Source organism: Coffea arabica, chromosome 3c (assembly GCF_036785885.1).
Source record: "Coffea arabica cultivar ET-39 chromosome 3c, Coffea Arabica ET-39 HiFi, whole genome shotgun sequence".
Taxonomy (NCBI): domain Eukaryota; kingdom Viridiplantae; phylum Streptophyta; class Magnoliopsida; order Gentianales; family Rubiaceae; genus Coffea; species Coffea arabica.
The window spans coordinates 35,930,253-35,942,343 of NC_092314.1; the positions used below are offsets into that span (position 1 = coordinate 35,930,253).

The 12,091-nt window shown below is 38.0% G+C and overlaps 1 pseudogene; it reads right to left on the reverse strand.

Annotated features, from left to right (window-relative positions):
- Positions 1 to 339: 339 nt before the first annotated feature.
- LOC113735864 (gibberellin 20 oxidase 1-like) lies at positions 340 to 11,411 on the reverse strand (annotated as a pseudogene).
- Positions 11,412 to 12,091: the final 680 nt, after the last annotated feature.

Genomic DNA, 12,091 nt, shown 5'->3' on the forward strand with positions numbered 1-12,091 from the left:
CTACATGAAGTTTTGGAACCTCACTGAGTTTTGACTCACTGTATAAGTTTTTGTTTTCCTTACAAGGGATACGAGCATAGGCGTGAAGTTGGAAAGGCTAGTTTTGTCTAGACTTTTAACTTTTGTAATTTTACTAGTGCTAGTACTCGAGTAGGGTTAGAAGTGCAACTAGAACTTGAATAATTTGTTATATTCGGATATGTAAGAATGGTTGAGATAGTAATGAATGTAAATGTACTTTCTAAGTTTGGGAACTGTAGTTTCCTTTACTTTTGAATTTACAACTTATTTTCTTGAAGTGAGTGAGTGAGTTCTTACGAGAGTTGGGCAGGCGATCCACTAAACCCTGGGGTACGTCCTAGGGGGAGGTGGGGTCATCACAATACCGTTACTCACCATGAATGTGTCGCCAATATTGACGACGAAAGCTTTAGGGTCAGGAGGAATGGAGTGCCATTTTCCATTGACATACACTTCAAGGCTTCCAACATGATCCTGATGAAGAATTGTTAACGATGTAGGGTTAGTATGAGGGCATGTTCCAAGAGTTAGATCAGGTTTTTGGCATGCAGGATAGAAGTTTAATCTCATTATTGAATCATTTCCTGCAAAGAATTCTCTGAAATGTTTCGCTTTGTTATTCTTGGTTTTGATGATCACAAAAGTTTGTTTATACAGACCAAGAAAGTGAACACTTTGATCAGGCCTGATGGAACAAGGAAAGCATATGTCTGATTGACTCCAGTCTACGATGCTTTGGATGTGGCAAACAAGATTGAAATAATATAAATGAATTTAGTAATTGTTTTGTTCCGATCAAAGATACTGTCTTTTAAGTGTGTCTTGTGTGTCATTCTTGGCACTTTGAAATGTTTATCTAACCTTCTTCGAAAACAAGTGTTTTTGTCTATCCAAGAATCAGGTTCGAATATGTCATCAAAAGCAAAACAACCAAAATGTGAAGCAAAAACAGGACAATCAGGTCGGACGGCCGAAAGGAATCTGTCGGACGTCCGAAAGGATGAAGAACATCAGGAAGGAAGCTCTGTCGGACGCTCATATGGGAGCATCGGGCGTCCGGAAGGATCGGACGCACACCTCGGACGCATATCAACCAGATCGGACGTCCGAAAAATTCCAAAATAACTTGCTAGCTCTCGGCCCAAGGTCGGACGCTGTGCTGTCGGACGACAAAAAACTCATCGGACGTCCGAACCTCAACATGGCTATCATCGGACGATTGGTTCGGACGATGATTCGATCGTCGGACGTCCGACAGCCCCAACGGCTAGTTGACTCTTCAGCTGCCTTCTATCCGTTGGAAGCATTGATGAAACCCATTTCTGGTTCCCTTTAAAATTAAACTGGTCTGAACGAAGTAGAGACTTTTGCACACTTTGTTTACAAGTTCTCAAGAGATATTTTAGCTAGAAAATAGTCTCCAAAGTAGATTTGTATTAAAGTGGTGTGAATTTCTGTTGAGCATTTCTTTTGTGGTTGAAAGGATCTTTAGTGTAGCTTTGTTGAGGGTTTTCTGAGTGATTGTAAAACTTCTTAGCTTGACTAAGTGAGGCTTAGGGCGAGGAGGAAGTGCTCCCTCCATTGTACATCTAGTTGATATTCTTTCATCAAAGAGAAGTTACTCTTCCTAGTGTTTGGTCTTCAAGTTTGAGGATAGCTTGGTAGACACCTGGTTTGATTCCCTATTTTACTTTTCTGTTTAATAAAATTCTCATTGCTTTTCTATACTTATTTTTCTGATCAATATTGCTCCTGTCTTCTAATCTACTTGGTTAATCATTACTAGAAAAGAAGGTAAATTTTTATTAAAGAAAAAATGCATAAATTTGGTTAGGATTTTAATCAACCCAATTCACCCCCCCTCTTGGTTGTCTTTGGGACTTACAATTGGTATCAGAGCTTGGTCTCCTTGAGATTAAGCTCTAACGGCTTGGAGTAAAGATGACAACCAGTCATGCTATGTTTGTTGAGGGGCAATCTGTTACTAGGCCTCCCATGTTCAGTGGCTCCAACTATGTTAGCTGAAAGGAACGAATGATTATCTTTCTGCAATCTATTGATATTGAATTATGGTTTATTGTGAGTGAAGGACCGCATGAAGCTAACTTTCTTGATGCAGATACAGGGTTGCTTCGGCCAAAAACAAGAGTTGAAATGAATGCTCAAGATAGGACTAACCTCACATTGAATGCCAAGGCCATGAATGTTATTTATAGTGCCCTAGATTCAAATGAATCAATCAGAGTAAAAGGCTGCAAATCGGCTAAAGAAATGTGGGATAAACTAAGAGAAATCCATGAGGGTGGTGACAATGTGAAAGAACAGAAAAAGGCCATCTTGGTCACGAAATATGAATCATTTAAAATTGAACCTCTTGAGGATATTGACAAAATGTATTGCAGGTTCACTGACTTGATCAAAGATCTCGAGGCGTTGGGCAAAGAGTATACCTTGGGAGAGAAGAACAGGAAAATTCTCAATGCCTTGGGCAAAGAATGGGAAAATAAAGTGACTGCAATAGAGGAGGCCAAGGATTTAAGTTCTGTGCCTATTGAATCTATCATTAACTCACTAACCTCTTATGAGTTGAAACTGAAATCTAAAGTGCAGGAGGAAGAGGATGCTAGAGCAAAGAGAAACATTGCTCTAAAGACTACTCAAGGTGAAGATGATACTGCTCACCTGGATGATGAAGACTCGGATGGTGACGATAATGATCTTGCTCTCATCACCAGAGGCTTCAAAAGAATCTTGAATAAAAGAAAGTTTAGAAGGGGAGGATCTATCAATCAATTCCAGAATCAGCCATCTATCGCAAAGTATAAAGGTAAACAAGATTTCAACAAGAAACAGTTGGACAAATGCTTCGAATGTGGACAGATTGAACATTATGCAAACGAATGCCCTATGAAGAAGATGAAAGATGGAAAAGCTGATCGAAAACCAAGATTCAACAATTTTCAGATTACTTGGAATGAATGCAACTCCGAAGGGGAAGTTGAAGAAGAAGAAGAATCTGCTCAAATGGCCTTCATGGCTATTGGAAATAATGAGGTAACTTCCACACACTCTCAATCTGAAAATGATAATGATGAAGATGATGATCTTGAATCCTTTGTTGAAAAATTGCATAATGCCTTGAAGGAATCTTATGATAAAAACAAGCAGTTAAAACAGAAAATGGCTTTTCTCATTCAAGAAAATGCAAGTCTTTTTCAACAAAATAAACAACTAAAGACCGACAATGAAAGTCTAGTAAGAGCCGGATGTAATGTTCAAGATGAGCTTGATAGAAAGACAAATATTTGTGAAATGCTGAAGGAAAGACAGGGTGATTTGAAAAAAAGAATGGACAACTTGGATGAGACTCTGAAAGCAAGAAAGCAGGAGTTTAGCAAAAGGAACATGTTATTTACCCATCCTACTACTTTTCAAAGAACATTTGCACACAACAAAATTGCATATGGGTTCACAACATATAGAAGAGGTGGATTGAGATATATCAAACCAGTACATGTTAAGGACTCTTCCATTATGTGTGATTTTTGTTGTCAAAGAGGGCATTTGAAAGGTAATTGCTATGTGAAAAGAAATCTGAACAAAGGGATGAAGTGCATGTGGTTAGTTAGATACAATGCTAACTATTATGGACCCAAAAATTAAAAAGGGTACCAAACACCTTTTCTTTTCAGGAAAAATGCTCAAACAAGTCCAAATGGTTCATTGATAGCGGTTGCTCAAGGCACATGACCGGTGATCCTTCCTTGTTCATAAAGCTGAAATCAAAATCAAGTGGAAAGGTAACATTTGGTGATGATGTGAAAGTTAAGACAATTGGAATAGGTGATGTTGGTAAGGATGGTGAAACTTTTGTTCATAATGTGCTCTTGGTTGATAACTTAGGTTATAACTTGCTTAGTGTTAGTCAATTGTGTGATAAAGACTTGTATGTGTTGTTTAAAAAGCATGAATGCATTGTACTTGATTCCAAATATAATGTTGTGTTCAAAGGTAAGAGGTTTAATGACATATATATTGTGATTCTCGATAAAGTTGATTCTTCTAGCTTAAAATGTCTCAAAGCTTCAAATGAAGATCCTTGGTTGTGGCATAGAAGACTTTGTCATTTTAACATGGATTTACTAAAGGAAATTTCGAAAAAGGAGTTGGTTAGAGGCTTGCCAAAAATTAGTTTTGATAAGGACAAAATATGTGATGCATGTCAATTTGGGAAGCAAACTAAAATTTCTTTTAAACCAAAAATGTGTGTATCTACTTCAAAACCTTTGGAACTCTTGCATCTTGATTTATTTGGTCCCACTCAAATCACTAGCCTGGGAGGTAAGAAATATTGTTTTGTAATTGTTGATGATTATTCTAGATACACTTGGGTGATATTTCTTGCTCATAAAGATGATGCCTTCAAGAATTTTACTTCAATGTTTGCTAAAGTGCAAAATCTGCTTGGGTTAAAAATTGTTAGGATTAGAAGTGATAATGGAACAGAATTCAAGTATTGTGGTTTTCCAGAATTTTGTGATTATAATGGCATAACTCATGAGTTTTCTATTGCAAGAACTCCACAGCAAAATGGTGTTGTAGAAAGGAAAAACAGGACTCTCCAAGAGGCTGCTAGAACTATGTTGAATGAATGTAGGTTGCCTAAATATCTTTGGGCTGAAGCGGTAAACACTGCATGTTATGTGATGAATAGAATCCTCTTGAGACCTATTTTGAAGAAAACTTCTTATGAACTGATTTTTGATAAGAAACCTACGGTTGGTTACTTCAAAGCATTTGGTTGTAAATGTTTTATTTTGAATCTAAAGGAACATCTTGGTAAGTTTGACAAAAAATCTGATGAAGGAATATTTTTGGGGTATTGTGAGAATAAAAGAGGATATAGAGTTTTTAATAGAAGAACACTTGTGATTGAAGAAACTATACATATAACATTTGATGAAGCCAATGATGATAATTCCAAAAGTTTGTGTGAGGATGATGATGTAGGTGTTCGAGAAGGAATGGAAAAACTATCAATTGGAAATGAAGGAAGTTCTAAACCAGCAGCAACTGAAATGGAAAATGAAGTTCATAATGATCAAGAAGTGGAAGATGAAGACAAAAATGATGATCCACTCAAAGATCTTCCCAAGGCTTGGAAATTCAGCCAAAATCATCCAAAAGAGCTTATAATTGGTGATCCATCCGAGAAGGTAAACACTCGTTCCTCATCTAGAAAATTGATTGACAATTTTGCTTTAGTTTCTCTTTTTGAACCCAAAAATGTCAATGATGCTTTAAAGGATGAAAACTGGATTTTGGCAATGCAAGAGGAACTTAATCAATTTGAGAGAAATGAAGTTTGGACACTTGTTGATAGACCTCAAAATCAACCTATCATTGGCACAAAGTGGATTTTTAGAAATAAGTTGGATGATAAAGGTGTTGTTGTAAGAAATAAAGCCAGATTAGTTGCTAAAGGATATGCACAAGAAGAAGGCATTGATTTTGATGAAACATTTGCTCCCGTAGCAAGATTAGAATCTATTAGAATGCTTCTTGCTTTTGCTTGCTTCAAAGGTTTCAAATTGTTTCAAATGGATGTTAAAAGTGCCTTTTTAAATGGTTTTATTGATCAAGAAGTGTATGTGGATCAACCCCCCGGTTTTGAAAATACAAAATTTCCAAGTCATGTGTTTAAACTTTCTAAAGCTTTATATGGTTTAAAGCAGGCTCCAAGAGCTTGGTATGAAAGATTAAGTGGGTTCTTGATTGAAAAAGGTTTCAAAAGAGGTATTGTGGACACCACACTGTTTACTAAGCATGTGTTGAATGACCTTCTTATTGTGCAAATATATGTTGATGATATTATTTTTGGTGCTACTAATGAGTACCTATGTAAGGAATTTTCCACCACTATGCAAAATGAATTTGAAATGAGTATGATGGGAGAATTAAATTTCTTCCTTGGACTTCAAATACATCAAGCTCTTGAGGGAATTTTTATAAATCAAGCAAAGTATACCAAGGAATTACTGAAAAGGTTTGGCATGGAGGACTCAAAGCAAGTTGGAACTCCAATGTGCACTTCTACAAAGCTTGACAAAGATGAAGAAGGTAATCATGTGGATGAAAAGCATTATAGAGGTATGATCGGAAGCCTACTTTATTTAACCGCAAGTAGACCTGATATTATGTTTGCTGTTTGCTTGTGTGCTAGATTTCAATCTTGTCCAAAAGAATCACATTTGAATGCTGTAAAAAGAATTTTTAGGTATTTGAAAGGTACATTAGACTATGGTCTTTGGTATGCTAGATCTAATGAGTTTGCTCTATATGGTTATTCGGATGCTGATTTTGGAGGTTGTCATGTGGATAGAAAGAGTACGAGTGGAACTTGTCATTTTCTTGGAAATTGTTTAGTCTCTTGGTTTAGCAAGAAACAATGTGCAATCTCTTTGTCTACCACCGAGGCGGAATATATTGCCGCTAGTGCATGTTGTGCTCAACTTCTATGGATGAAGCACACTTTGAATGATTTTGGATTGTTGTATGACTGCATGCCTGTATTCTGTGATAATACTAGTGCTATCAATTTGACCAAAAATCCTATTCATCATTCTAGGACAAAGCACATAGATATAAAGCATCACTTTATTCGTGATCTTGTTCAAAAAGGTGAAATATGTGTAAATTATGTTTGCTCTAAAGATCAATTTGCTGATATTTTCACAAAAGCTTTGCCATTAGATCAGTTCATTCATCTAAGATCAAAATTAGGAATAATCGAAAAATCATCTTAATTTTTTGGGTCTTCGGACGTCCGAAAGAAGATGAACGGACGTCCGATGATGTTCTTCAGCCATTCTCCAGATTGCGTCTGTTCGGACGCAACTGTCGGACGCACAACTTCGTTCGGCCGTCCGACAGTGCAACTGCTCATTTTTTAAAACAACTTTCTTCCGCATTTGCTTCAGACTCTTCCCATCCTATTTCCTCTCGGACGAAAACTCTCTCTTCCCTCACTCTCAAATTCGTACCATTTTGTGGCTACCATTCCCAAATTGACTCAACCAAAACATTTCCCCATCGTTTGCGTTTCATTTCTCCTGATCATTTCACCAAACTGAATAACATTTCGCAAATCCCCAAATTTTCCTCACAACCCTACTCTTGCATAACCGCTCTGTCAAATCTCGTTCAAGGTGTTTTTGTCCCAAAATTTCTGTGCGATTCACTTCCCTACTGCTGTGTGCATCATTTGCATCCTCCATTCCACACATTTAGAAAAATGGTGAATCTAAGGGGAGGAAAAGTTACTGCCGGACGCAAGTATCCACTCAGGGATGAGGATGAGGATCTTCCTACTGTCAAACGGACATCCAAGCGCTTCAAAAGGGGAGCTATCAAGGGTCAGATATCACGACCTACTCCACAACCCACTTCTCAACCAGAATCTGGACAGGGGACCTCTTCTCAACCGCCTCCTAAATCAGTCCCTCTCCCTCCATTCTTTGATGATGCTGCGAAAGACAGATACGCCTGGATATCCCAGAAGGGTGTCATCCCTCAAAGAACTGTAAACCCCTCTGAATTTCGCTCCATAGGTTTAGAATCCATTCTGAATCTATTTGCTTTCCAGAAATGGTCACATCTCATTTCCATGCCCAATGTCTACTATCCTGATATGCTGCATCAATTTTTTGCCAACCTTAGGAAAGGAACTGACCAAACTGAGATCATGTCTAGGGTAAATGGGGTAGACCTCATCTTTGATTCTGATACTGTGAATTCCATTTTAAAAACTACAATTGAACGTTTATGCAAAGATAAGGTTGCTAATTTCTTTTCCTATGAAGAGCTCCCTACTGCTGCAAATCATTTTGATGGGACAAAAATGTTAACTTATTTCAAAAGAAGTTTTTCCTCACCTGCTGATGCTAAGTTGAATGATCTGGCCCCTGTGAATTTAATTGCCTTTTCTATCATTTCAAACCTGCTTGTGCCCACTGATGGCCACAGAACTGATGCAAACAAAATGGAGTTGTATCTCTTTTATTGTTTTCGAGAAAAAATCCGGATTGATTTTGGTTTTGTCATGTGCAAGTTTTTACTTCGCTATGCTACTGACTCTCGAAGAAAACTATCCTATGGAAAGTTTCTTCAAAAGATTTTTGAATTTTACAAAGTTCCAATTTTAGGTGTTTGTCCCAAAGAAGCATCTTCTTATGCTTTTACCAGAGCATATTTTGAAAGGAAAAATCTTGTTTTTAAAGATAATCTGTGGGCATATAAGGGGGCATCATCTAGTGAACAGAGGTCTAAGACTATACATGATCCTTCACCCATTTCACTCACTCCCATTCACCCTAGGAAGTCTGCCACTAAAGCATCTTCCTCTTCAAGTAATGAAGTAATTGAGCTTCTTCATGAACTCAAACAGCATGTTTTTCTTCTAGAACATGGCCTAATGCTCACCATGTCTTCTGAGCAACAAACTGCCTTTCTTGACAAAAAAAATCTTCTTTTTCCTCCACCTGTGGTTGAGGAAGTTTCCCATGACAAAGAGTCACACCCCACTGATCCAAGTTCATCAATTCCGGATCCTGGTTCTTCAACCCCTGTGACTCCTCATGGCACCTCTACATTAGATAAAGGCAAGGCACCAGTTGAAGAGGCTGCTGAAGATGATGAAGAGACTGAAGAGGAGGATCTTGACCAATATCAGCTCTCTCGGAGGACACCTGGATCCACTTAGTTCATCATTTAGGACATTTGCATGTTGTCTGTCTCGTTTATGTGTTTGTGGTATTCAACAATGAATATGTAATGTAATGGATATTTTAAGTTTCTTTTGGTATGTTTTTGATGAATGTTTAAGTTCTGTTTTGATGGATATTTAAGTACTGTCTTGATGGATGTTTGTTTGTCTATTCTAATTGTGTGAATATAATGAATTTTTTTTGGTTTTCATTGATGAATGTATTTGTGGATGTGTTGATGTGTTGATGTAATTGGTTGCCCTTTGTGATGACAAAAAGGGGGAGAATGGAAATGATATACTAATTGATTGATATGTTGGATTTGATGATGTTGGATATGTTGAATTGATTGATGGTTTAATTAAATTTGGATTTTGCTGATGGATTGAATTGGTGATATGTTGGTTGTGAGTTGCTTAATTGTCATGTTTTTGGATAATTGTCTAAACTCGGTTGGGCAGTCTAGTGAGGGGGAGGTTTTCAAACTTTTTATGATTCACTAAGGCAGGGGGAGTTCTTGTCTATTTTGAAAGGGGGAGTTTTCATTGCAATCATCAAATTTCATTTCAAACTTTTGTTTTGTCATCATCAAAAAGGGGGAGAATGTTATTCTTGGTTTTGATGATCACAAAAATTCGTTTATACAGACCAAGAAAGTGAACACTTTGATCAGGCCTGATGGAACAAGGAAAGCATATGTCTGATTGACTCCAGTCTACGATGCTTTGGATGTGGCAAACAAGATTGAAATAATATAAATGAATTTAGTAATTGTTTTGTTCCGATCAAAGATACTGTCTTTTAAGTGTGTCTTGTGTGTCATTCTTGGCACTTTGAAATGTTTATCTAACCTTCTTCGAAAACAAGTGTTTTTGTCTATCCAAGAATCAGGTTCGAATATGTCATCAAAAGCAAAACAACCAAAATGTGAAACAAAAACAGGACAATCAGGTCGGACGGCCGAAAGGAATCTGTCGGACGTCCGAAAGGATGAAGAACATCAGGAAGGAAGCTCTGTCGGACGCTCATATGGGAGCATCGGACGTCCGGAAGGATCGGACGCACACCTCGGACGCATATCAACCAGATCGGACGTCCGAAAAATTCCAAGATAACTTGCTAGCTCTCGGCCCAAGGTCGGACGCTGTGCTGTCGGACGACAAAAAACTCATCGGACGTCCGAACCTCAACATGGCTATCATCGGACGATTGGTTCGGACGATGATTCGATCGTCGGACGTCCGACAGCCCCAACGGCTAGTTGACTCTTCAGCTGCCTTCTATCCGTTGGAAGCATTGATGAAGCCCATTTCTGGTTCCCTTTAAAATTAAACTGGTCTGAACGAAGTAGAGACTTTTGCACACTTTGTTTACAAGTTCTCAAGAGATATTTCAGCTAGAAAATAGTCTCCAAAGCAGATTTGTATTAAAGTGGTGTGAATTTCTGTTGAGCATTTCTTTTGTGGTTGAAAGGATCTTTAGTGTAGCTTTGTTGAGGGTTTCTGAGTGATTGTAAAACTTCTTAGCTTGACTAAGTGAGGCTTAGGGCGAGGAGGAAGTGCTCCCTCCATTGTACATCTAGTTGATCTTCTTTCATCAAAGAGAAGTTGCTCTTCCTAGTGTTTGGTCTTCAAGTTTGAGGATAGCTTGGTAGACACCTGGTTTGATTCCCTATTTTACTTTTCTGTTTAATAAAATTCTCATTGCTTTTCTATACTTATTTTTCTGATCAATATTGCTCCTGTCTTCTAATCTACTTGGTTAATCATTACTAGAAAAGAAGGTAAATTTTTATTAAAGAAAAAGTGCATAAATTTGGTTAGGATTTTAATCAACCCAATTCACCCCCCCTCTTGGTTGTCTTTGGGACTTAAACGCTTTTACTCCAAGACTGGTTCCCAAAAGCTCCATAATTTTAAGAGATAGACTGCTCATGGCTTCAATGTACTTCTAGAACACCTTCCTAAAGACAAAGACAAGAAAAAGCAATCCATCATCAAAAGTAGTAAAGCAAAAAAAAAGCATCTATTGTACTAAAAAGAAAAATAGCTAGTGGCATGTATGCAATTTCATACCCGGATTCTCTAAAATCTTCACCCATTCCATTCAAGAAGTAGTTTTCAACAATGTTTAGGGCCTGTTGACCATCAGCACAATATCGAAAAGAGAGAGTTTCTTTCCATGGAAGTTTGGAGGAGAACCTATTAGTGAAGCTGCTAGCATAGCCACAATGATCCCTAAGCTTTCTTTGAACTCTCTACTTTTCTTGCAGTGGCCTTTCAAAGAAGAAATCCAAGTACTTGTGGGTTGCTTTTAGGAGTTGCAAGTCCATCCCATGTTTAATCACAAGAAAGAAACATGTTCAAGATATGTCTACTTTACTAGCTTAGTTGTGGTGGAGACAGCGACAGGGTCCCCCGAGAGGAAGCCATTCAAATCTATACATGGCACATGAAGCATTGGGGGAGGTTCAAGACAACGCTTTTCCTCATCAGGCCATATGAACTCATGGGGAATGTCGGATTGGTTTTGGAGAAAAGGTGCACCAAAGACAAATGACTTTTGTTCACCTTTGCTTTCATTTGTTGTTGGAGATGATGACAATTGATTTTTAGCACTAGGCATTGCCAAGTTAATATATTTGATTTTGGCAATTGGCAATTTGTGTTGCCTCTTTATATGTATGTGTGACGTCCCTACCTCTCCCTAGGGCGAACCCTAGGGTATCAGCGGAACGACTATCCAACTCTCATCAGGACTCACGCACTCGTTCAAACTTAATATAGAGCCACAGAACAACTATCGGCTTAAATAAGAAATATTTAGAATATACAAGCCACAACTCTAAGGTTAACAATTATAATTACAATCCACCAACCAAGAGTAACAAAATTACACTACAAGAGTCACCAAATTTATACAAAATTAACTAGCTTCCACCAAAATACGAGTCTAGATCCTCCAATCCACCTCCAAGCCTGTTAAAGAAAACAAACTTAAAGAGATGAGCGAACGCTCAGTGAGGCCAAGAAAATAAATAGGCAAGCAAGTAACACCAATCAATCAAATAACGTGCTTGAAAGTAACTTTAAACATGACATTTCATTTAAGTGCACAAGTTGAAAATAACACACATATAAGGATACGGAGCTCTTAAGAGCTATTTCCACATCTCGATCAAGTTGAACCATTCGGGGTTGACCCTCTGTCAACCCAAGTAGTAGTGGGACCGTAGCATTCCTCTTACTACCTCCGACCAACATAGCTCCCACTCGAATCCGTAACCAAACATGTATAAAGTGGTG